A 25,950-nucleotide genomic window follows, 5' to 3' on the forward strand; every position below is an offset into this window, starting at 1 on the left:
CCCTCATGCAGGGCAAGTCTCAGCCAGAGGCAGTCACAGGAATGTGATGTGGCTGTGCAAGTGATTCTGAAGGAGAATCATTAGACCCAAAACTTTAACTCTGATTTCTCTTCACAGATGCTGCTAGGTTTTGAAGAAGATTTCAAAATACATTCAGGACCAAAATGAGAAAAACTATGCTCCACAAGGATTGCTGGTTATGGACCTGATCAAGAGGGGGCTATGTGTTGTATCCTTTGACAGGTTTTTTTCAGAGTTTGATGCCATTGAACTTTGCATCCAATGCTCAACACAAGCAGCCCTGATAACTTCAGAACCTTCCAGCTCTGAAACAGGCCATTTGGCTTCAACCAATCTGTTTACACTCAGTGTTATTTCATATAATCCAAACTGTTTTGTTGCGGTGACCCATGTGAATACTTTTTGAAAAAGTAACCTGGAGGGTTGAGGGAGAGGCAGTGGGGAGCAGGGAGAAAGTTGTTGAGCAGAGTATTTTAAAACAGCTGAGAGTACAAAGGGGGAATCCGAAGCTGGAGGGCATAGGTTTAGGATGAGAGGGGAAATATTTAAAAGAGACCTATGGGGCAACTTTTTCACGCAAAGGGTGGTCCGTGTATGGAATGAATTGCCAGAGGAAGTGGTGAAGGCTGGTACAATGACAACATTTTAAGCTCTGACTTTTCTCTCTGGAGAGAAGGAGTAAGAGAGGTGACTTGATCGAGGTATACAAGATAATGAGAGGCATGGATAGAGTCAATAGCCAGAGACTTTTCCCCAGGGCAGGACTGACTGGCACGAGGGGTCATAGTTTTAAGATATTAGGAGAAAGGTATAGAGGGGAAGTCAGAGGAAGGTTCTTTACGCAGAGAATTTTGAATGCATTGCCAGCAGTGATGGTGGAAGCAGAGTCATTAGGGACATTTAAGCGATTGCTGGACATGCACATGGGTAACAGTGAGTTGTGGGGTGTGTAAGTTAAGTTATTTTATTTTACATTAGCTTTAATCCTCGGCACACATCGTGGGCCAAAGGACCTGTTCTGTATTTTACTTTTCTATGTTCTAAGAGATATTTGGATAGGTGCATGGGTAGGAAGGGTTTAGAGGGATACGGGCCAAATGCTGGCGAATGGGACTAGTTCAGTTTATAAAACCTGGATGAGTTGGACCAAAGGGTCTGTTTCCACTCTGTATGACTCTACTGATTGGTTTTATTAGTGATTGTCTTATGTTTATGGACCCATACGTTGCAAGGGCAGAAGTACACCATTCGGCCCGTCAAGTGAGCTTCACCTTTCAATGGGATCATTACTGAGCCCTCAACTCTATCCCCACAGGTCTTGCGGATTAAAAATCTTTCTGCTTCGACCCTGTCAATTCCCCGAAGAATCTTTGTATGATTCAATAAGGTTTCTTTTCATTCTTCTAAACACCAGTGAGACACAACCTTATGCACTTCTTCTCATGAGGTGGTCCCTCCATATTTGGGATCAACCTAATGAATGTTCTCTGGACTGCCCCCACTGCCAGTGTGTCTTTCCACAGATAAAGGGACTAAAACTGTTCACTGTACTCCAGGTGTACCTTGTATAATTACTACCTTATATAATTTTAGTAAGACTTCTGTCCTTTCATGAATAAAGGCCAACATTCCACCTGTCTTCCTGATTATCTGCTGGACTTGGATGCTGGTGTTTTGTGCAGACCCCTAAATCCCTCTATATTGCAGTCTTCCGCTGTCTTTCTCCATTAAATTAATATTCAGCTCCTCTATTCTTCCTGCCAAAGTGCGTAACCTCATATTTTCCCACATTATATTCCACCTGTCAAGATTTTACCTCTCACTTAACCTGTCTGTATCCCTCTGCAGTGTCTGTGTGTCATCCAAACCACTCCCTTACCTAGTGGCTAATCCGAGTCTTGGATCGCTCCACAAAGTTGGAAACACCTTTGCTACACCTACCTTATCATACGCCTTCATTTCCTGAAAAGGAAATTGGCACTAATTGAGGTACAAATTAAGGTTTGCAAAGGTTTACCAGATCTTGGAGGGTCTTTTCATTGGAAAGCCTGAACATGTTGGAGCTCTTTACCTGGAGAGGAGCAGCCTGAGTGGTGACTTAAGATTTAAGAAGTTGAAGGGGTCCAAAGGGGTAGATATAAACAGGATATTTCCACTTGTCGGGGGTAAGAAACTGGAATTAGAGACTGTCAATATAAGACTCTCATGCATAAATGTGATCAGTGATTAAGGAGAAATGATTTTATCCAGAGAATAGCAAGAATATGGGACTTGCAAATCACAGTTTCGATGCATTGGAGGGGAAACTGGCTAAGTACATGAGGGAGAAACTAATTGAAACGTACATTAAGGTGAGATGAGGAGGAGGTGGTGTGGGAGATTTGTGTGGCCCGTAAACAGCAGTGTAGATCCTTTGGGCTGAATGGCCGCCTCCTGTCCTGTACATTCTAAATATATGGAAGTAATATCCCCATTTCAGCAACACCTGAAGATTTCCTTTGTATTTGTCATAGGACTGTGGCTTGTCCCTGAATTCTGAAGGCACCTATTCAGTTCTGTCAGTCCCATTAACAGTTTATAGAGCTAACCAGCCCACATCGCCCTGTCATTGAAGTGAAGAAGGATGAGAGGTGGCTTGATAAAGGTGTACAAGATGATGAGAGGCATAGATAGAGTGGATAGCCAGACACTTTGCCCCATTACAGAAATGTCTATCACAAGGAGGCATCATTTTAAGGTAATTGGAGGAAGGTTTAGGGGAGATGTCAGAGGTAGATTCTTTACACAGAGAGTGGTGGGTGTGTGGAATGCACTGCCGGCAGTGGTAGTAGAGTCAGATACATTAGGGACATTTCAGCGACTCTTGGATAGGCACATGGATGATAGTACAATAAAGGGTATGTAGGTTAGTCTGATCTGAGAGTAGGATAAAAGGTTGACACAACATCGGAGGCTGAAGGACCTGCACTGTATTGTACTGTTCTATATTTTATCCTGTGTTTGGTTCATTTTTTTTTTCTGTTTAGCATTGACAGAAATGTGGCTCAAGCTAGAATAGAACTGAATACTTAACATCCCATACGTAACAGTAATAGATCCTTTGGCCCACCATATCTGTGCTGACCCCATGATTCTATTGTAAACTAATCCTGCCCGCAGTTGGTCCACATCATTTATTCTCCATTCATGTGTCAGTCTAAATGCCTCTTAAATGTTGCTAACTTATCTGCTTCTACCACCTCCCCTAGCAGCGTGTTCCAGGTATTTACTACCTTTCTGTTAAAAATAACTTTGCTTGCACATCTTCTTTAAACTTATTCCCTCTCACCATATACCTATATGCCGAGTATTTGATATTTCCATTCTGAGGTAGAGATTCTGACTATCCGCCCATCAATACTTCTCATAATTTTATGTACTTCTCTCAGCCCCGCCCCCCCCCAACCCCCTACCCCCCACAGTCTTTTTCAAAAGCAATCAAAGGTTTGTTGAACTTCTTGTAGCTAATATGCTGCAATCCAGACAACATCCTGGTCAACCGCTTTAGCATTGTCTCCAAAGCCTCCACAAGCTTCCTGTAGCTTCCTATAACAGAACTACACACTCTACTCCAAGTGTGGCCTGACCAAAGGCTTATACAATTGCAACATTTGCCAACTTTTAAAAGTTGACAACTTTAATACTCAGTGCCCAACTGATGAAAGGTTGTATGCCTTCTTTACCACCTTATCCACTTATGTTGTCAATTTCAGGAAGCTATGGACTTGGACCCCAAGATCCCTCTGTATATCAATGTTATAAGGCTTTTGCAGAAACACATTGAGTAAAAAAGGGAGGAAGTGTAGCAGTCTTGGTTAAACATAGTATCATTGGCCATGAGCAAGATAAAGTTCCTGAATTAGAATCTATATGGTTGAAAGTGAGAATCAGGAAGGGAGCGGTGCCCTTGTTAGGTATAAACTGAGGAGGAAGTAGAAGAGAGCATTTGTAGGCAGATCATGGAAATCTGCAGGACAGGTAGGGTTGTGATAGTTGGTGATTTCTATTACACTCCAGTAGGTAGATAAAAGTTAGTGTGGAGGGCATGGAATGAGAGAAATTCCTACAATGTATGCAACTTCTCAGGACAATATATTTCCAGTCCTACCAGGGTGGGAGTTGTTCTGGATTTGGACCTAGGGAATGAGGCAGGCCAAAGTGGAGAACATCAGAGTAGAGGAGTGTTTGGGAAATAGTGATCATAATAAGTTTCAATATTAAGATAGAAAAGGATAAAAATCAGTCAGTGATTAAGATTCCAAACTGGAAAAGGACAGATCTTAGAAGTCTAAAAAAATGAATTGGAGCAGGTTGATTGGAAATGCATCTTGGTGGATAAAACCAGAAGAAAAATGAGAGAATTTCAAAAGAGAAATGGAAAATATGCAAATTAGATACATTTCCATGAAAAATAAATAGGGGGAATCCAAAGCTAGAGTGCCCTGAATGACTAAGGATATTATTGGGAAGAAAGGAAGGTGTATGATGCAAACTGGAATAAAACTAGCAATAGAAATCAGGAACTGTATCTCAAATGCAGGAGACACACTAAGGCTGGAATAAGAAAGGCTTAGACGAAGCATGAGGAAAGGATGGCAGGCTGTGCTAAAACAAGTAATAAAATGTTCTTCAAACATACTAATGGTAAAAGATTAGTGAAGGATAGAGTGGGGCCCATAAGGAATAAACAAGGTTTTATTGCTCGGAAATGAGCCAGAACAGGCATTAGATCTTGCGGTGAGAGAACACTTTGGTGACAGTGATCACAGCTGCCTCACATTTATGTAGTCTTGGAGAGTGAAAGGTGCAGTTACCAAGGGAAGATAATTAATTGGGGAAAAGGAAATTGTGATGCTATCAGACAGGCATTGGGAAGTACAGACTGGGAGCAATTGTTCCACAGAAAGGGCACAGCAGACATGTGGAGACTATTTAAGGAGCAGTTGTTGCGAGTGATGCACAAATTTGTTCCTCTGAGATAGGTAAGAAGGGGTAAGATTAAGGAACCTTGGATGATGAGAACAGAGGAGCTTCTTGTCAAAAGGAAGAAGGCAGCTTACGTAAGGTGGAGGAAGCAAGGATCTAGCACAGCTTTAGAGGATTAGAGGCTTACTCGAAAGGAGCTTGGAAATGGACTGAGGAGAGCCAGGAGGGGGCACGAAAAAGGCTTGGCAAGAAGGATTAGGGAGAATCCAAAGGCATTTTACTCATACGTGAGGAATAAGAGAATGATCCGGGAGAAGGTAAGGCTGGTCAGGGATAGTGGAAGGAACTTGTACATGGAGTGTGAGCAGATAGGGGAAGCTCTAAATAAGTTTCTTGCTTCGGTTTTCACTAAGGAAAGGGACCTTGTTGTGAATGAGAACTTTGAGGAGCTGGGATACAGGTTTGACCAGATCAAGACTGATGATGTTAATGTGCTGGAATTTTTGGAAAACATTAAGATTGATAAGTCCCCAGGGCCAGACCAGATTTATCCGAGGCTGCTACGGGAAACAAGGGAGGATTGGAAGGAGGCAAATGTTGTTCCTCTTTTCAAGATGGGGAGTAGGGAAATCCCTGGCAATTACAGACCAGTCAGTTTTATGTCTGTTGTCAGCAACGTTTTGGAAAGAATTCTGAGGGATAGGATTTTTGACTATTTGGTAGAGCATAGTGTGATTAAAGGCAGTCAGCATGGCTTTGTGAGGGAAAGGTCATGCCTCACAAATCTTATTGGATTCTTTGAGGAGGTGACAAGACAGGTCGACAAAAGTGGATGTAATGTATATGGACTTCAGCAAGGCATTTGATAGGGTTCTTCATGGTAGGCTCATTCATAAAGTCAGGAAGTATGGGATACAGGGAGATTTGGCTATCTGGATTCAGAATTGGATGGCTGACAGAAGGCAGAGAGTGGTTGTAGATGGAAAGTATTCTGCCTGGAGGTCAGTGCTGAGTGGGGTCCTGCAGCACTCTGTTCTTGGGCCTCTGCACTTTGTAGTTTTTATAAATGACTGAGATGAGGGGGTTGAGGGGTGGGTTAGTAAATTTGCAGATGACACTAAGGTTGGAAGTGCCGTCGATAGTAGAGAGGGCTATTGCATGCTGCAGCACAACATTGACAGGATGCAGAGCTGGGCTGAGAAATGGCAGATGGAGTTCAACCTGGATAAATGCGAAGTGATGCATTTTGGAAGGTCGAACTCGAATGCTGAATATAGGATTAAAGACAGGATTCTTGGCAGTGTGGAGGAACAGAGGGATCTGGGTGTGCAAGTACATAGATCCCTCAAACTTGCCATCCAAGTGGATTGGGTTGTTAGGAAAGCATATGGTGTTTTGGCTTTCATTAATAGGGGGATCAAGTTTAAGAGCTGCAAGGTTATGCTACAGCTCTACAAGACCCTGGTGAGACCACACTTGGAATATTGTGTCCAGTTCTGGTCACCCTACTATAGGAAAGATACAGAGGCTTTGGAGAGGGTGCAAAGAAGGTTTACCAGGATGCTGCCTGGACTGGAGAGCTTGCCTTATGAAGAGACATTGAATAAACTCGGACTTTTCTCTCCGGAGAGGAGGAGGAAGAGAGGAGACCTGATCGAGGTGTACGAGATAATGAGAGGAATGGATAGATTCAATAGCCAGAGACATTTCCCCAGGACAGGATTGACTGGTACGAGGGGTCATAGTTTTAAGATATTAGGAGAAAGGTATAGAGGGGACGTCAGAGGTAGGTTGTTTATGCAGAGAGTTGTGAATGCATGGAATGTGTTGCCAGCGGTGGTGGTGGAAGCAGAGTCATTAGGGACATTTAAGTGACTGCTGGACATGGACATTGATAGCAGTGAGTTGAGGGATATGTAGGTTAAATTATTTTATTTACATTAGGATTAATCCTCGGCACAACATCGTGGGCCAAAGGGCCTGTTCTGTGCTGTACTTTTCTATTTAAGGTAAGCTACTCACTGAAGTAAAGGATATGGCAGAGATACTAAATGTGTACTTTGTTTCTGTCTTTTTCAAATTAAAAAATGGTAACAATGACACAGTTGAAAATGTGAGTATCAAGCAACTGATAGATAAAGAAGAAATGCTAAAAGGCTGACAGCACTCTATGTAAAGAAAAGTCACCAAGCCTGGATGGAATGCACCCTAGATTGCTGAAAGAGTTAAGGAAGAAAATTATGGAGCCACACATTTTCCAGGCCTCACTAAACATGGCATTAGTCCTAAGAGACTGCAGGATTACAAATGTGCCACCATTGTTTAAGAAAGGGACAAAGGATAACCCAGGAAACTACAGATCTTGACATCATTGGCAGGAACACTAATGGAGGTCATCATGTGGAATATGACAAATATTCACTTACAGAAAAGTAATTTAACACCAGACAGTCAACATGGCTTTTTCAAGGACAGATCATGTATGACAAATTTGATGAAGCGTCATACACATAAGGGTTGAAGATAAGGGTCATGCTATGGATATTGTGTGTTTGGACTTCCAAAAAGCATTTGATGTGGTGCCATATGGTAGGTCAGTTACCAAATTAGAAATGTTTGGGATTGATCGGTCCTTGGCAGCATGGATTAGAAGTTGGCTAAAAGATAGGACACAGAGGGTAGGTATAGATAGACATTCCTCAGACTGGAGATGAGTTGAAAGTAGTGCTCCTTAGGGATCAGTGTTGGAACCCTTATTTATGTAATGATTTGGAGATGTGTATTGAGGGCAAAATCTATGAATTTGCAGATGAGACTAAGCTAGGGAGAATAGTGAATTGTGAGGATGATGCTGAGCCACTTCAGAGGGACATTGACAACTTGACCGAATGGACAGATACCTGGCAGATGAATTTCAATGCAGAGAAATGTGAGGTAATGCATTTTGGTAGAAGAAACATGGTGAGACAATACAGGCCTCAATGATACAACTTTGAGGATGGTAAATGAGCAGAGGGACCTCTGGGTTTACGTACATGATTCTCGGAAGGTGGTATTATGGACCAGGCCAGACCCCCTAAAATTATTTTTAAGAAGGTAGCCCAGACCCTAACTTTTCTAGTTGCTTCAGGCAGATGTAAGGTGGATTCCCAGGAGTGATGCAGCCGGTCAAACCACTTGGCTTCAAGTAAAACAGAATCTATTTACACACCACTGAAGGAAACACAAACAAACAAAAACAGAATTTAGAATAACAATTATTTGAAAACATGACCTGATATCCCCGGCAACTTAACAAAGGGCTGTTCCAATTTCCTGCAACATTCCATAACACACCCCTTGGCAAAAAGGTAAATTCAAACGCAGGTTCTTATAGGAGACAGAGATGGCAGAGAGAATCAGCCAGGGAGCATAGGCTGAAACATAGAACGTTTTCTTTTCAGGGTCCCCAGCTAAAAACGAAACCAAACTGGAAAAATCCCAATGGGAGAACTGGCCACTCCCCTTTCATTGTACTACTGTTTAAAAACCTAAAAGCCTTTTCCCTAATTCCCTTAGGAATCTGTTAGCCATAATCAAAGTTGCCTAACCCAGACAAATCAGAACCTCTGTCTTTTTGAAAAAAGCCAAGAACAACATTACCTTGTTAAAGGAGCAGCATTGTCACAGTGGCCAAGCAAGTTGAAACAGTTGTTAAGAAAGCTTATAGGATCCTTGAGTTTATAAATAGAGGCATAGAATATAAAACAAGGAACTAATGCTACACCTCCACAAATAATTGGTCAGGCCACATTTGGAGCATTGTGTTCAGTTCTGGGCACCTTATTTAAGGAAAGATGCTAAAGCCCTTGAGAGGGAGCAAAGGAGATTTACTAGAATGATACCAGGAATTAGGGATTTTAGATACAAGGAAAGATTAGAGAGATTGGGCTTATTTTTCTTGGAGCAGAGAAGATTAAGAGGTGATCTCATTGAGATTATTATTGCCTTGGAGGACATGTTTTATGATTTTGTTCCTTACTATTCAAAGTCTATCAACAAAACCTCCTGTCTGGTCCTACCAATTCCATTCATATCAATGTGGACAATGACTACTGGATCTCTCCCCTCCCTCTCTAAGTTCTTCAATCCTAAGGAGATGTCCTTAATGCTGTCTGGGCAGGCAACCTTTCGGACTCCCACTCATGGCTGCAGAGAAGACTATCTAACCCACCGCCCTATTATACTGTTCCCGACTGCAACCACATTCTTATTTCCTTCTCCCACTTGAATGCCTGTCTGTACTAGGGTACTGTGGTCAGTTTGCACATCCTCCTTGCAGTCCCTACTCGTCTGCACAATTTGTAGGACCTTATCACTGTTGGACAATTTCAGGGCTTGAGGTTCCTCACCTACAGTCTCACCCTCCTGTCCCTGGTCAGACTAATTTTGAATTAGCTAATCTGAAGGGTGCAATGCCCTCTGAAGCAAAGTGTCCAGGTAACTTTCTTCTTCCCTGATGTGAGCCTATGCCTGCAACTCAGACTCTAGCTCCTCAATTTGGATCCAAAGTTTCTTAAGCTGCAACACATCACTCATAGGTGTTCAAAGTTTGTGAGAAGATTTGTAGCTCGGGTGCTCATTGTTGTGGTTCTGTTCGCCGAGCTGGGAATTTGTGTTGCAGACGTTTCGTCCCCTGTCTAGGTGACATCCTCAGTTACCATACATCAAGAACATTTCCGAACTGACAGCCAGTTTCCTCATTTCCCCTCCACCCACCTTGTCTCAGTCAAATCCCTCGAACTCAGCACTGCCTTCCTAACCTGCAATCTTCTTCCTGACCTCTCTGCCCCCACCCGACTCCGGCCTATCACCCTCACCTTGACCTCCCTCCACCTATCGCAATTCCAACGCCCCTCCCACATATCTGACCCAGAGTTTGGGTTGAATTTGTGATAAAGGACTAGCCACGTTACCATACATCAAGAGCATTTCCGAACTGACAGCCAGACTACTGCGACCACTAGGACTCATAACAGCACACAAACCAACAGCCACTCTCAGACAACAACTCACCAGATCGAAGGACCCAATACCCAACATGAGCAAAACCAATGTAGTGTACAAAATCCCATGCAAGGACTGCACATCCTAGAGGCATAGCACTCATCCACAGATTCAATCAATAAGCACATCGATCTGGACCCAATATACTGGCCACTGCAATGGACAGCTGGAACTGACAACCGGAAGCGACAGATTCAAACCACTACAAATACCGAAGGAAAGATCACAGAAGCACTTCACAGGAGGCTCCCAAGCACTGAGGATGTCACCAAGACAGGGGACGAAACGTCTGCAACACAAATTCCCAGCTCGGCGAACAGAACCACAACAACACTATTGTACTATATTACAAATTTCTTGATTCCCTGCCCTTTATACTTTCACTGTCTTGAAATGTTATATTTATAAACTAAGAGAGGAAAGAAAATCACCTAAACTAATTGAATACTTTTGTAATTTCCTTTTAAGAAAAGTGTGAAAAAAACACTAGAGACTTAAATACAAACTGAGGACTTGACTTGTACTTTAACAACTGGAAATGATCACTAATCCTACTCACCAACTGGCTTCTTTTCCAGCATTCGTGTCATGCTGTGGCTTGTGATGTCTCTTCGCTGCTGGTCTCATTCTGGCTTAGCCACTCAATCAATATCTTTATCCTCATCCATGAGACCATGAGACCATGAGACATAGGAGTGGAAGTAAGGCCATTTGGCCCATTGAGTCCACTCTGCCATTTAATCATGGCTGATGGGCATTTCAACGCCACTTACCCGCACTCTCCCCATATCCCTTAATTCCTTGTGAGATTAAGAATTTATCAGTCTCTGCCTTGAAGACATTTAACGTCCGGGCCTTCACTGCACACTGTAGCAATGAATTCCACAGGCCCACCACTCTCTGGTTGAAGAAATGACTCTTCATTTCCATTCTAAATTGACACCCTCTAATTCTAAAGCTGTACCCATGTGTCCTAGTCTCCCTGCCTAATGGACTCAACTTCCAAGCGTCCACCCTTTCTAAGCCATGCATTATTTTGTAAGTTTCTATTAGATCTCCCCTCAATCTTCTAAACTCTAATGAATACAATCCCAGGATCCTCAACCCTTCACCGTATGTTCGGCCTACCATTCCAGGGATATTCCATGTGAATCTCTGCTGGACACACTCCAGTGCCAGTATGTCCTTCCTGAGGTGTGGGGCCCAACATTGGACACAGTATTCTAAATAGGGCCTAACTAGAGCTTTATATAGTCTCAGAAGCACATCGCTGCTTTTATATTCCGATTCTCTTGAGATAAATGATAACATTACATTCACTTTCTTAATCATGGACTCAACCTGCAAGTTAACCTTTAGAGAATCCTGGACTAGCACTCCCAGATCCCTTTGTACTTTGACTTTATGAATTTTCTCACCTTTTAGAAAATAGTCCATGCTTGTATTCTTTTTCTCAAAGTGCAAGAGCTCGCATTTTCTTACATTGAATTTCATCAGCCATTTCCTGGACCTGTCTAAATCTTTCTGTATTCTGGATTAGTGATGCTGGAAGAGCACAGCAGTTCAGGCAGCATCTGAGGTGGTGTTCACTTTATATATTAATGATCTGGATGAAGGAACTGGGGGCATTCTGGTGAAGTTTGCTGATGATACAAAGTTAGGGTGGACAGGAAAGTAGCACTAAGGAGGTGGGGAGGCTACAGAAAGATTTAGGTAAAAACGATGACTGCAGATGCTGGAAACCAGATTCTGGATTAGTGATGCTGGAAGAGCACTGCAGTTCAGGCAGCATCCGAGGAGCAGTAAAATCGACGTTTCGGGCAAAATTCCTTCATCAGGAATAAAGGCAGAGAGCCTGAAGTGTGGAGAGATAAGCTAGAGGAGGGTGGGGATGGGGAGAAAGTAGCATAGAGTACAATAGGTGAGTGGGGGAGGGGATGAAGGTGATAGGTCAGGGAGGAGGGTGGAGTGGATAGGTGGAAAGGAAGATAGGCAGGTAGGACAGGTCATAGGGACAGTGCTGAGCTGGAAGTTTGGAACTGGGGTGAGATGGGGGAAGGGGAAATGAGGAAACTGTTGAAGCCCACATTGATGCCCTGGGGTTGAAGTGTTCTGAGGCGGAAGATGAGGCATTCTTCCTCCAGGCGCCTGGTGGTGAGGGAGTGGCGGTGAAGGAGACCCAGGACCTCCATGTCCTCGGCAAAGTGGGAGGGAGAGTTGAAATGTTGGGCCACGGGGCGGTGTGGTTGATTGGTGCAGGTGTCCAGGAGATGTTCCCTAAAGCGCTCTGCTAGGAAGCGTCCAGTCTCCCCAATGTAGAGGAGGACACATCGGGAACAACGGATACAATAAATGATATTGGTGGATGTGCAGGTAAAACTTTGATGGATGTGGAAGGCTCCTTTAGGGCCTTGGATGGAGGTGAGGGAGGAGGTGTGGGCACAGGTTTCGCAATTCCTGCGGTGGCAGGGGAAGGTGCCAGGATGGGAGGGTGGGTTTTAGGGGGGCGTGGACCTGACCAGATAGTCACAAAGGGAACTGTCTTTGCGGAAGGAAAGGGGTGGGGAGGGAAATATATCCCTGGTGGTGGGCTCTTTTTGGAGGTGGCAGAAATGTCGGCGGATGATTTGGTTTATGTGAACGTTGGTAGGGTGGAAGGTGAGCACCAGGGGTGTTCTGTCCTTGTTACGGTTGGTGGGGTGGGGTCTGAGGGCGGAGGTGCGGGATGTGGACGAGATGCGTTGGAAGGCATCTTTAACCATGTGGGAAGGGAAATGACACCACCCATGCCCTCCACCTCCTCCAAGACTTCCGTTTCCCTGGCCCCCAGACAGCCAATCCTCAATCCATGCCAGTAGCTCACCTTGAACACTATGGGCCCTCACCTTATCAAAGACCTTTTGGAAGTCTAGATAGATAACATCCACTGGGTTTCCCTGGTCTAACCTACTTGTTACCTCTTCAAAGAAATCTAACAGGTTTGTCAGGCATGACCTCCCCTTACTAAATCCATGCTGACTTGTTCTAATCTGACCCTGCACTTCCAAGAATTTAGAAATCTCATCCTTAACAATGGATTCTAGAATTTTACCTACAACGTGGATAGGCCTATAATTTTCCATCTTTTGTCTTGATCCTTTCTTGAACAAAGGGGTTACAACAGCGATTTTCCAATCATCTGGGACTTTCCCTGACTCCAGTGAGCTTTGAAAGATCACAACCAACGCCTCCACTGTTTTCTCATCCACCTCCCTCAGAACTCTAGGATGTAGCCCATCGGGGCCAGGAGATATATCAATTCTTAGACCTTTTAGCTTTTCTAGCACTTTCTCTTTTGTAATGGTGACCATACTCAACTCTGCTCCCTGACTCTCCTAAATTGTTAGAATATTACTCATGTCTTCCACTGTGAAGACTAACACAAAGTATTGATTAAATTCTTCAGCTATTTCCTTATCTCCCATCACGAGCCTTCCTGCATCAATTTGGAGCGGCCCAATTTCTACTTTTACCTCTCATTTGTTACTTATGTTTTTAAAGAAACTTTTATTATTGTTTCTATTATTACTGGCTAGCTTACCTTCATATTTGATCCTCTCCTTTCTTATTTCTCTCTTTGTTTTCCTCTGTTTATTTTTGTAGCCTTCCCAATCTTCTGATTTCCCAGTGCTCTTGGCCACTTTATAGGCTCTCTCTTTTTCTTTGATACATTTCCTGACTTGCTTTGTCAGCCATGGCTGTCTACTCCCCACCCCCATTGATAATCTTTCTTTTGTTTGAGATGAACCTCTATACTGTGTCCTCAATTACACTGAGAAACTCCTGCCATTGTTGCTCTACTGTCTTTCCCGCTAGGCTCTGCTTCCAGTTGATTTTCGTCAGTCCCCGTAATTACCTTTATTTAACTGTAACACCATTACATCCAAATTTGCCTTCTCTCTTTGAAACTGCAGACTGAACTCTGCCGTATTATGAATGCTACCTTCCCTTACTTTATGATCTTTTATACAGTCTGGCTCATTACATAGCACGAGGTCCAGAATAGCCTGCTCCCTTGTGGGCTCTATCACAAACTGTTCCAAAAAGCCATCCTGTAAGCATTCCATGAATTCCCTTCCTTTGGATCCACCGGCAACATTATTCACCCAGTCCACCTACATATTGAAGGCCCCCCACAATCACCTTGACCTTGCCTTTCTGACACACTCTGTCTATTTCCCAATACATCTTGCACCCCCGGTCCTGGCCCCTGTTAGGAGATCTGTACAGAACTCCCTTTTTTTTTGCCTTTGTGGTTCCTCACCTCAACCCACACAGACTCCACATCATCTGACCCAATGTTAGTCAGTGCCATAGATTTAATTTCATTCTTAACTAACAAGGCAACCCCACCCCTCTCTGCCCACCTCCCTGTCTTTTCAATAAGTTGTAAGTCCTTGGATGTTTAACTGCCAATCCTGAACCCCCTTCAGCCATGTCTCTGTGATGCCTATCACATTATAATCATTCACAATGATTTGTGCTGTTAATTCATATACTTTGTTACGAATACTACGGGCATTCAGATAAAGCGCCTTAATGCTAATTTTCTTATCCTCATGATTTCCAACATCTCTAGTAATATGTTCTAATGTATCCTTCCTTTTTGCTTCATTCCTAGTCTGCGTTGAACTTAAACCCTGCACATAAGTATCTGTTTCCATGCTGTACATCTCTATGACATGCTAACCTTCTTATCTTTCTACTTGACTCCATACTCCCTGTCGCTTTACTTTTCCTTCCCCCGACTCATAAGTTTAAAATCCTAGTGATCACCCTATTTATCCTTTTCGCTAGGACACCGGTTCCAGATCAGTTCAGGTGGAGACTGTCCCATCGGTCGAGATCCCTCCAGTTCCGAAACTGATGCCAATGTCCCATGAAATGGAATCCCTCTTTCCCACACCAATCTCTTAACCACATGTTTACTTCCCTAATTTTCTTATCCCTATGCTAATTAGCACGTAGCTCGGGCAATAATCCAGAGATTATGACCCTCGATTACATGTTTTTCAATTTCCTTCCTAGAGCTTGACACTCCCCAAACAGGTCCTCCTTCCTCGCCTTTCCTATGTTGTTTGTGCCAACGTGGACAACAACTGGATCCTCCCCCTCCCACTCCAATATCCTTTCAGGCCAGTTGGAGATGACCGGCACCCTGGCACTGGGAAGGCAACACACCATGGGGGACTCCTGATCCGGCTCACACAGGATACTATCTGACCCCCTAATTATAGAATTCCCTATAACAACTACTAGTCTTTTTGCTCCCCCGCTCTTGACTGGCCTTCTGCACCATGGTGCCGTGGTCATCTGGCTCGCCCTGCCCACAGCCCTTTTCCTCATCCATACAGGGAGCAAAAATCTCATACCTGTTGGACAAGGTTAGGGGGTGAGGCTCCTCCACTCCTGAACTCAGAATCCCCCTACCTGCCTCACTTACAGTCGCACCCTGTTGTTCCTGATCACTCATTGAATTTGAATTACTTCATCTGCCAGATGTGACTGCCTCCTGAAACAAAGCGTCCAGGCAACTCTCCCCCTCTCCAATGTGCCGCATTGTATGAAGCTCAGATTCCACATCATCAATTCTGATTCAGAGTTCTTCCAGCAACAAACACTTGCTGCAGATGCTGCAGAACTGCCGTTTACAATGGGATCAGCCAGCTCCAACATCACCTGTCCAGCCAGCTCTACTTATTTAATTAATTTTTACAAACTTGAGTTAAATAATTTCTAGTACTTCTCTATGGTCATATTCAACTAACAGTAAACTTTTAATTAATCACACGATACATAAGAAATATCAATTGAAACGCCTTACCTCAGCAACACAAGAGAGTCCTTTTTTGGTAAGAGGAGGAGGGCGGGTGGGAGACTCTACATGTGTAGTGTCTTGGGATTCAGCCGCTGCCCAGATATATACCCAGCTGTCCTCTGCTCCTTGCTGTGGCCTCTCCCTCTACTGCTCCTCTGGAGCATTTACTTCTTGCAGTAAACCCTGTTAAAGCGCCTCTACCCTATTTTGCATCAAATTCCAGTAGTAGTCAGAACTCACTCTGCTAAGGTCCCACACTGACCATGATTCAGCAGTACACATCTCACTGTTTGTAGAAATTTAAGTGAGGTTGGATATAAGGTTTAGCTGTTAAAATTAACAGAATGCATTCTGCTTGTCAGACCTTGCAGGAGAATAAGATCCATGCTGTTCAGATATTATCTGTGTTGATATCTGAAGGGTGACTTGGTATGCATGATCATTCTGAGGACTGGTATAGTCCCTACTTCTGAACCAGGAGGCCTGTGTTCAAGTCCCATCTGCTTTAGAGATGTATCATAATATCTCAGAACAAATTAATTAAAAATATCTATTAAAAATTCTGAAGAGTAATCAAAAGTTTTGCCCCTGTCAATCCCCAATCCTTTTGACTTGTTACATAGCAACATAAAATTTAGGAGCGGGAGTAGGCAATTCAGCCCTTAACTTCCCACTTAAAATGGCCTTACTTCAAAGGTCAGGCCTCCATTTACAGCAGCGGTGAGAGCAAGGAGCTGAGTGGGAGCTTCAAATTGCATGCTGGGAAAGTGAGTGAACTGATAGATTTGAGCAGACTCCCGAATGGTATGTTGCCTCCCAGGTGCTTGGGTCAGGGATCGGCTGCAGAAAATTCTCAGGAGGGAGGGTGAACAGCCAGTTGTAGCAGTGTAGACCTGATGTTGGGGAATGAACCTGGCCAGGTGGTTGAAGTTTCCATAGGGGATTACTTTGGGAATAGTGATCCCAATTATGTAAGATTTAGAATACGCATGGACGAGAGTGGTCCTCAAGGAAGAGTGCTAAATTGGGGGAAGGCCAACTATACCAAAATTCAGCAGGAGATGGGAATGTGTATTGGGAGCAGCTGTTTGAAGGTAAATCCACATTTGATATGTGGGAGGCTTTTAAAGAGAAGTTGATTCGAGTGCAGGAGAAACATGTCCCTGTGAAAATGAGGGATAAAACTGGCAAGATTAGGGAACCATGGATGACAGGTGAAATTGTGACATCAAGAGGAAGAAGGAAAAAGGAAGATCCAGGTGACAAAACAGATGAAGCTTTGGAAGAACATTGGGAATATAGAACCAATCTGAAAAAAGAAATTAAGAGGGCTAAAAGAGGCCGTGAGAAATCCTTAGCAAACAGGGTTAAGGAAAATCCCAAAACCTTTTCATTCATACATGAGGAGCAAGAGGGTAACTAGAGAAAGGATTGACTCATTCTAGGACAAAGAAGGAAAGTTATACATGGAGTCAGAGAAAATGGATGAGATTCTTAATGAGTACTTTGCATTGGTATTCATCATGGAGCAGGACATGACAGATGTTGAGGTTAGTGATAAATGTTTGATTATTTTAGGTCAAAAAATAAGGAGAGAGGAAGTGTTGAGTATTCTGAAAGATATTAGGGTGGGCAAGTCCCCATGTCCGGATTGGATCTATCCTCGGTTACTGAGAGATGCAAGAGAGGAAATAGCTGGGGCCTGAACAGATATCTTCACAGCATCCTTGAACATGGGTGAGGACCTGGAGGACTGGAGAATTGCTAATGTTGTCCCCTTGTTAAGAAGGGTAGCAGGGATCATCCAGGTAATTATAAACCGGTGAGCCTGACATCAGTGGTAAGGAAACTGCTGGGAAGATACTGAGGGATAGAATCTATTTATATTTGGAAGAAAATGGGCTTATGATAGGCAACATGGGTGTGTGCAGGAAAGTTCATGTCTTACAAATCTATAGAATTATTCAAGGAAGTGATAAAGTTGATTGATGAGGGAATGGATGTAGATATCATATACATGGTCTTTAGTAAGGCGTTTGATAAGGTTCCCCATGGTAGGCTGATGGAGGAAGTGAATTTGCATGGGGTTCAGGGTGTACTAGCTGGATGGATAGAGAGACTGAGTAGTGGAAGGGAGTTTCTCAAAACATTGTTCCGTAGGGATCTGTGCTAGGACCACTGTTGTTTGGGATATACGTAAATGATCTGGAGATAGGTATAGGTTAACAAGCTTGCAGATGACACTAAAATTGGTGGAGTATCAGAAAGTGAAGGGGACTGTCAGAGAATGCAACAGAATGAAGGTAGATTGGAGAGGTGGGCAGAGAAATAGCAGATGGAATTCAATCCAGGCAAATGCGAGGTGATCCATTTTGGAAGATCTAAACCAAGAGCGAACTATACAGTAAATGGAAAAGTCTTGGGAAAAATTGATCTACAAAGAGATCTGGATGTTTGGGCCCATTGTAATCTGCAGGTAGCAACGCAGGTCTATAGAGTGGTCAAGAAGGCATATGGCATGCTTTCCTTCATCAGACGGGGTATGGAGTACAAGAGTTGACAGGTGTTGTTCCAGTTGCATAAGACTTTGGTTTGGCCATGTTTGAAATACTGCGTACAGTTCTGGTCACCACATTACCAAAAGGATGTGGATGCTTTGGAGAGGGTGCAGAGGAGGTTCACCAGGATGTTGCCTGGTATGGGGGTGCTAGCAATGAAGAGAGATTTGGATTATATTCATTAGAGCAACAAAGGTTCGGTGGGACCTGATTGTGGTCTACAAAATCATAAGAGATATAGCAAGAAGCTTTTTTCCCAAAATGGAGGACTCAGTTACGAGGAGTAATACCTTCAGTGTGAGAGGGGAAGGGTTAAAAGGGGAAATGATTAGAAAGTGGTGAGTGCCTGGAACACGTTGTCAGTGGAGTTGGTAGGGCCGGGTATAATAGCATCATTAAAGATGTATCTAGACGGATACGTGAATGAGCAGGGAGCAGAGGGATACAGATCCTTAGAAAATAGGCCACAGGTTTAGATAGAGGATTTGGATCAGTGCAAGCTTGGAGAGCCAAAGGGCCTGTTCCTGTGCTGTAATTTTCTTTGTTCTTTTTTCTTTGTGTGCAAGTGTGAGGGAGTTTGTGTGTGAGACTGTAAGAGATATGGGTGACTGTGGTTGTGAGGTTGTGACCACTGCACATTTGGTTAATTATACTTGTGCATGATTGAAAGTAAAGGAGACAGTGCCAGAGAGGCAGAATAGCATTGAAATATGAAAGGACTTTAATATCTACAGTTAATGCGGAAAACAGGTATGGAAGGAATACAATGTGATCAAGTGAAAATTCATTAAAATAATACAGTTCATGTTGGAGTTACAAGGAAACAGACAAGAGCTTTCATCACTCAGAGGGTGAATATCAAATAAATGGACTTGGGTTCACAGGTCTTAACTTCAGATTTTGCAGCGTTCACAAACTGCTTCTATTGTTTGTGCTTGACCTCTGCCTGAACCTTATCAATCAGCTGCAAGGTTGCTTGGTGACTTACTGAAAAACAATGAAATTAGACTGTGACAGTGAAGGAATTGACACATAGAATCCTTACAGTGTGGTAACAGGTTCTTTCGGCCTATCAACTCCATACCAATCCTCCAAAGAAAATCCCAACCACCCATCCCTATATATCCCTGCATTTCCCATGACTAATCCATCTAGCCTGCATACCCCCGGACACTGGAGGGCAATTTAGCATGGCAAATCCACCTAACCTACACATCTTTGGACTGTGGGAGGAAACTAGAATATCCAACGGAAATTCATGGATGAACAAGTAGAATGTGCAAACTCAACAACCAAGGCTGGAATCGAACCTGATGAGGCAGCACTGCTACCCACTGAGCCACAATGCCACCATGAGATGAGCAGAGCTATAAAATGGAAGCATCATGTTTCATTGTCCCATGCTCTACAGGGATGTATTGTCAGGTCAACTTGCAAGGTAATACTGTAAGTTGCACCTTCACACCATTTTCCATTGTTTGGTAAGGGGAGTGGGAGGAGAACATCAGCAGTCTCTTACAGTTCGGATGCTGTTATCCATGGGAAATATTGCAGGCAGTTTGGAAGAACCAGATTCGTTGTGGCAGTTTCCATTAATTGGAAGAGCTAGCTCAATGGTTGATACAGCAGGATGGGAGTTGTGAATGGGTAACCATTAATTAACTGATGCAGTTTGCTCATTAACTGGGGTTTACTTTTTAACCATTTCCCTTGTGGGGTATGGGCATTGCTATTTATGAGTTGTTCTGGGCTAATGGATTGCTTGGTCAATCCGGAGAGCAGATAAGAGTCAACCAGATCATTTTGAATTGAGAGTCACTTGTGGGCCAGACCAGGTAATGATGGCAGATTTCTTTCCCTAATGTGCATTAGCATTTTTTTGTCGCAACATGGTCATTGCTAGACTTGTAATTCCAGTTTTTAAATTATTTTTTATTCAAAACTCCACCTTGGTTTGAACCTGGAACACCAGAACATTGCATGGGCCTCAGGATCACTAGTCCTGCCAGTAGGGTATTCCTTTCTCTCTGAGTGGCTGTCAATTAAACCATTAGACTGTGAGAAATAGGAACAGGAGTAGGCTGTTCATCCTTTTGAGCCTGTTCCATCAATCAATGGGATCATGACTGTTCTGACAATCCTCACCCCACTTTATGTATTTTCACATAATCCTTGATTCCCCTTCTGATCAAAAATCTACCTCAGTGTTAAATATAACAAGAGGTTGTAAGTTTGCTCGCTGAGCCAGCAGGTTTGTTTTCTGATGTTTTGTCATCATCAGTGAGCTTCCGGAGAAGCGCTGGGGTTCCGTCCTGCTTTCTATGTGTCTTAGTCTCTTAAGGTGGGTGATATTATTTTTTCTCAGAGGTTGGTAAAAGGGGTCCAAATCGAAATTCCCATGCATGGTTCTGTTTAACCTAAAGGCCTGGCATTCAAAACAGAATTCTCACAAGAGGCTCATTGATTATAGTGAGGAAACATTTGAAAACAAACCTGCCAGCTCATTGAGCAAACTTCCAACCTGAACCTCAACCTGAGCTAGAAATCTTCTCAAAAATTGCATACATATAAATGCTTTGTATCAGCCCTGTGACAAAGAGTTCCAAGGATTCACAATTCTCTTAGAGAAGAACTTCCTTCTCATCTCAGTTTTAAATTGGTGCCTCTGGCCTGAGAGGCTCCCATAGGGGAAGCATCCTCTCAGCATTTCCCCTTTAAATGCTGCATCTCATTGATTCAATGAGAAGGCTGTTCATTTCTAGGGGAACACCTTTTTCATTGAGTGATGCAGCTGCCCGTTACAAGAGTAAGCTACTTCATTGGGTGAGGCAGCAGCCTCAGGTTGGGCGCCTGTCAATGCTAAGGAAGCAGCAACATCCCAGGGATGGGATAACAATAAGGCTGATCCAGTAACAGTGCTACAGAACAGGATGATACCTGCCATCACACGGATTACACACTGCCAATCAGCAGCTGCAGACATCCCCTCTTGCTCAGTGGCGGACTGCTGCTTATTGTGTCTTTATTGTTCATTTGGGTGTCAATAATCCATCATAGTCTGGAAAATCATTTAAAATCACTCAAATCATTTATTCTTTATAAGTTTAATCACATCTAATAGGATATTTCACCGCGCTCTTCACTTGGTCTCGGAATTTAGACTGTGTCACCCCATAAATAAATGTGTTTGTGCAGCAACTTAAATTTCGCAGTATCCACCCGATTTGTTGAAATGTATATTCGGAAGTAATGTAGTCGGTGGGATCTATTGCTGCAATGTTATAATATATGCTTTCGATAACATACGTCAACCACAGAAGTAAGAAGCTGCCAGATATGGTGAAAAGTAAAATCACAGACTTCCTTCTGCTCTCTATCTCTGGGTCATTGTGATTGCCTCCATTCCAATGACCTCTCAGTCCCTTACGGACTCGACTGGCCACGAATATATGTCTCACTGTCAATGTGTTAAACAACAGAATCAAAGAAAATGGGATGAAAGGTGTTAACAACATGTTAAACAAGTCAAAGCCCACCCAGAGGGGCTCAGTATAAAAAATTGCCTTTGGATAACAGAACCATGGTATGTTATTGATGATTTCTCAGTTGTCAAACATAAAGTCATAGGGAATGTTTTTTAAAGATAGCAGGTTATTGCTAGAACCATCACTCCCATTTTCTTCATGCAATATTTTCCTTTCAGTGTCTGGCAACAAATGGCCACAAATCGATCAAAGGAGAACATGACGGTAAACCAGACAGAACAGTCTGTGGCTGCACGAAGCAGGACAGTGTGGCCACTACACACAGCGGTGATGTGTAAGAAGGACACTGGGAGATAATAATAATTTGGTTCAGTACCACCTCAGTGATAATGACCAGTAGATCTGCTATTGACATGGCTACGAGGTAACACGTGGTGGAGGCAGCGAGACCACACTTTCCACGGGATAAGATCACAATTCCCAGTAAATTAACTGTGAGAGAGAATGGGGAAAATAAGCAGGCATTAGTAATGAAGCATTCTCTGTTCCTCAACCAGATAGGGATAGGAATTCAGTAGCAGTAAACAACAGGGTTGGAGCAGGGGAATAGTCAGAGATTAAAATTTTAAAATGACAACTTTGAGTCTAACCAATTTGAATGCATTAATAAAGCTGGAGATCTCAGGATTCAACTTCTTTTTAGGTTTAAAAAGACACAGGATTGGCATGTGGAAACATCCTATCCCATCCTCACCAGATTTGCACCTTTCATTCCAGGATTGGACTCTATAAGTGGATTAGGATCATTGCTGCTTCCCGCTCCCCTCCCACTTTAATGCCAGAGTCCCAAGGTTACATACCTTGTGATTGAACCCATGATGGTATCAAACCAAGTATAATGTCATTGGAATCTTTAAGAATCATTACACTTATCCAGTGATTGGGTGTTTTCCCAGAATGAGAATGTACTTGTCAGGTGTAGACACTTCCCTGAATAAAACTCATTACAGTAAAAAGAGCTCCTTAGGATTGGACCCTCATCAACAACTGGAAATTGTCAGGATTTCAGGATTCAAAACTCTCTTTCTGGATTCACACGAGATTGCAACAACACTAAAGCTTTGGACCCTCCCTGGAAGTGGACCCCTTTGAAGTGTATATCAATGCACCCACTCACTCAAAGTTTTAAACAATTCACTCAATCCAACATTAGGTATTTTTTACTCTAGTGATGGAGAGGGATAAGTGTGCAATGCAGGGCAAGAGTTATAGCTGGGGGCAGGGAAATTATGATGCGGTGAGGCATGACTTAGGATGCGTGGCTTGGAAAAGTAGGCTTCAAGGCAAGGGCGTAATTGATATGTGGAGCTTGTTCAAGGAGCAACTATTGAGTGTTCTTGATAAGTATGTACCTGTCAGGCAGGGAGGAAAGGGTCGTGTGAGGGAGCCGTGGTTTAATAAGGAATTGGAATCCCTTGTTAAATGGAAGAGGGCGGCCTATGTAAAGATGAGGAGTGAAGGTTCAATTGGGGCGATTGAGAGTTACACCAAAGACACTCGTGTCCTGGGCCTTCTCCACCACCAAAACCTAAACACCTGACACTTGGTGGAAGAACGCCTCATCTTCCACCTTAACCTCTCCAACCATATGTCATCAATGTGGATTTCATTAGCTTTCTCATTTCACCACCCATCATATTGTCCGAAATCCAACCCTCTAACTCAGCAATGCCCTATCGAAGAACTGCCCTCCCTGTCTCTCTTTCTTCTCACATATAAGCTCTACTCTTCTCAACAACTGATCACCTTCTCCCCACTGTCATCTATCTTTCGCATTTCTAGCTATCTTCTGCCCAACCTACTTATCTCGTGCCCCCTTGAGCCTCAAGCCTAATTCATGTTGAAGAGCTTGTGCTTGAAACATCGATTCTTCTGCTCTTCAGAGGCTGCCTGACCAGCAGTGCTTTCCCAGCACCACACTCTTCGACTCATCCCTCAGCAATGGACAAAGTGCAGTCTGCATTTGCTGGAGAGTCCGAGTCGACATCTATGGCTCTGGAAAAGCACGTCAGGCCAGGCAGCATCCAAGGAGAACAATTCTTAGCGCCTTAGGAATAAGCCTTCATCATAAAGCATTCGTGTCTTCCCACTATTTTCCATTTCATGATTCAATGGGATTGGGAAAGATACTTGTTCAAGGAAGGCAGCACTGTATATAGCAGTGAAATGGAAAGCAGTTTATCAGTTGCTTGAATAGAGATTATGGAGTAAACAAATGGAGGTGAAGTACAAATATAACGATAGATAAATCCCCCGGTCAATTTCGGTCACAGTGCAGATTTCTATAGATTACTACAGGAAGTGAGGAAAGAGATTGCTGCGCCTTTCTCAATTATCTTTGTTTCCTCACTGTCAACTGCAACGGTGCCAGATGTGTGGAGGTGGGAAATGCCATTTCCTTGTTCAGAAAAAAAAGGAATAGGGATAATCATGGGAATTTTTGGCTTTTATTGGTAGAGGAATTGAGTTCTGGAGTACTGAGGTCATGTTGCAGTTGTATAAGACTCTGGTGCGGCTGCATCTGGAATATTGTGTGCAGTTTTGGTCGCCATACTATAGGAAGGATGTGGTGGCACTGGAACGGGTGCAGAGGAGGTTTACCAGGATGTTGCCTGGTATGGTAGAAAGATCGTATGAGGAAAGGCTGAGGCACTTGGGGCTGTTTTCATTGGAGAAAAGAAGGTTTAGGGGTGACTTGATAGAGGTGTACAAGATGATTAAGGGTTTAGATAGGCTTGACCGTGAGAATCTTTTTCCACGTATGGAGTCAGCTATTACGAGGGGGCATAGCTTTAAATTAAGGGGTTGTAGGTATAGGACCGATGTTAGGGGTAGGTTCTTTACTCAGCGAGTCATGAGTTCATGGAATGCCCTGCCAGTAGTAGTGGTGGACTCTCCCTCATTATGGGCATTTAAGCGGGCATTGGATAGGCATATGGAGGATAGTGGGCTAGTGTAGGTTAGGTGGGCTTGGATCGGCGCAACATCGAGGGCCGAAGGGCCTGTACTGCGCTGTATTCTTCTATGTTCTATGTTTTATGTATCCACACAGATTCATGTCCATGTAGGATTGGACCCTATTAAAGAATGGGAGTGCAGATGGAATTGAATAGGACCGAGGATTGTACCTGACCAACAAATCAACAAACTTATTCTCTCCAGTAACAAACAAATTTCTTGTTCCAATCTGTAGGCAGTCTTTGCTCCAGATCCATGAACTTACAAATCATGAATTTGCTTATTCATGCCAAAATGTAAGCCATCATTTAGAATCTCAGTCTCACGTCTGACAGAGTATAAGCTGTGATGTTGAGCATCTCAGGGTGAGGTCAATGAGTCAGCATGCCTCGCAGAAGTTGGAAGCAAATATTACGGCTTTGTCTAGTACAGTGATGCACTGGATTCTGCCATAATCGAAAATGTAGGTGAGGGAACAAAATTAATGGAATTCTGGGAATCAGGGGTTTTATTGTACGTATTGTGGAACAATTAACTTTCTGAATTGAATGTAGAGAAGTCAAAGAACGAGGATAAATGGGAATGGGTAAAGGTGCAGCAGTAAGTAAGGAAAAATCACATTTCACTATGATATTAACCACATTTTCTAGCTCATTTCAAAGAGAAGACAATGCCTTTTATTGAATTTTTGAATTGTAAGCGAAGGCTATGTGAAAGAGGAGCCTTGGGTAGAATTGAATGAATGAATTTGCTAAACTCTAATAGACAGAAGTGAGAGATACAAAAATAGCTACATAAATGAACTTGAAATAAATTAAACAATCTAATTACTTCATCATACTATTCCAGGGATGTGGTGGTCAAAACAATATGTCTGGGAAACAGTATCATGTTGTTGGTGGGTCTGATCCCATCCACTGTGAGATTAAGAGCAGCTCGGGTTCAGTGGGATAATCTAAACACAGTGCTAGAAATACTGAATAGATCAGTCAGCATCTGC

This window comes from Chiloscyllium plagiosum, chromosome 19 (genome assembly GCF_004010195.1).
Source record: "Chiloscyllium plagiosum isolate BGI_BamShark_2017 chromosome 19, ASM401019v2, whole genome shotgun sequence".
In the NCBI taxonomy this organism is placed as follows: Eukaryota; Metazoa; Chordata; class Chondrichthyes; order Orectolobiformes; family Hemiscylliidae; genus Chiloscyllium; species Chiloscyllium plagiosum.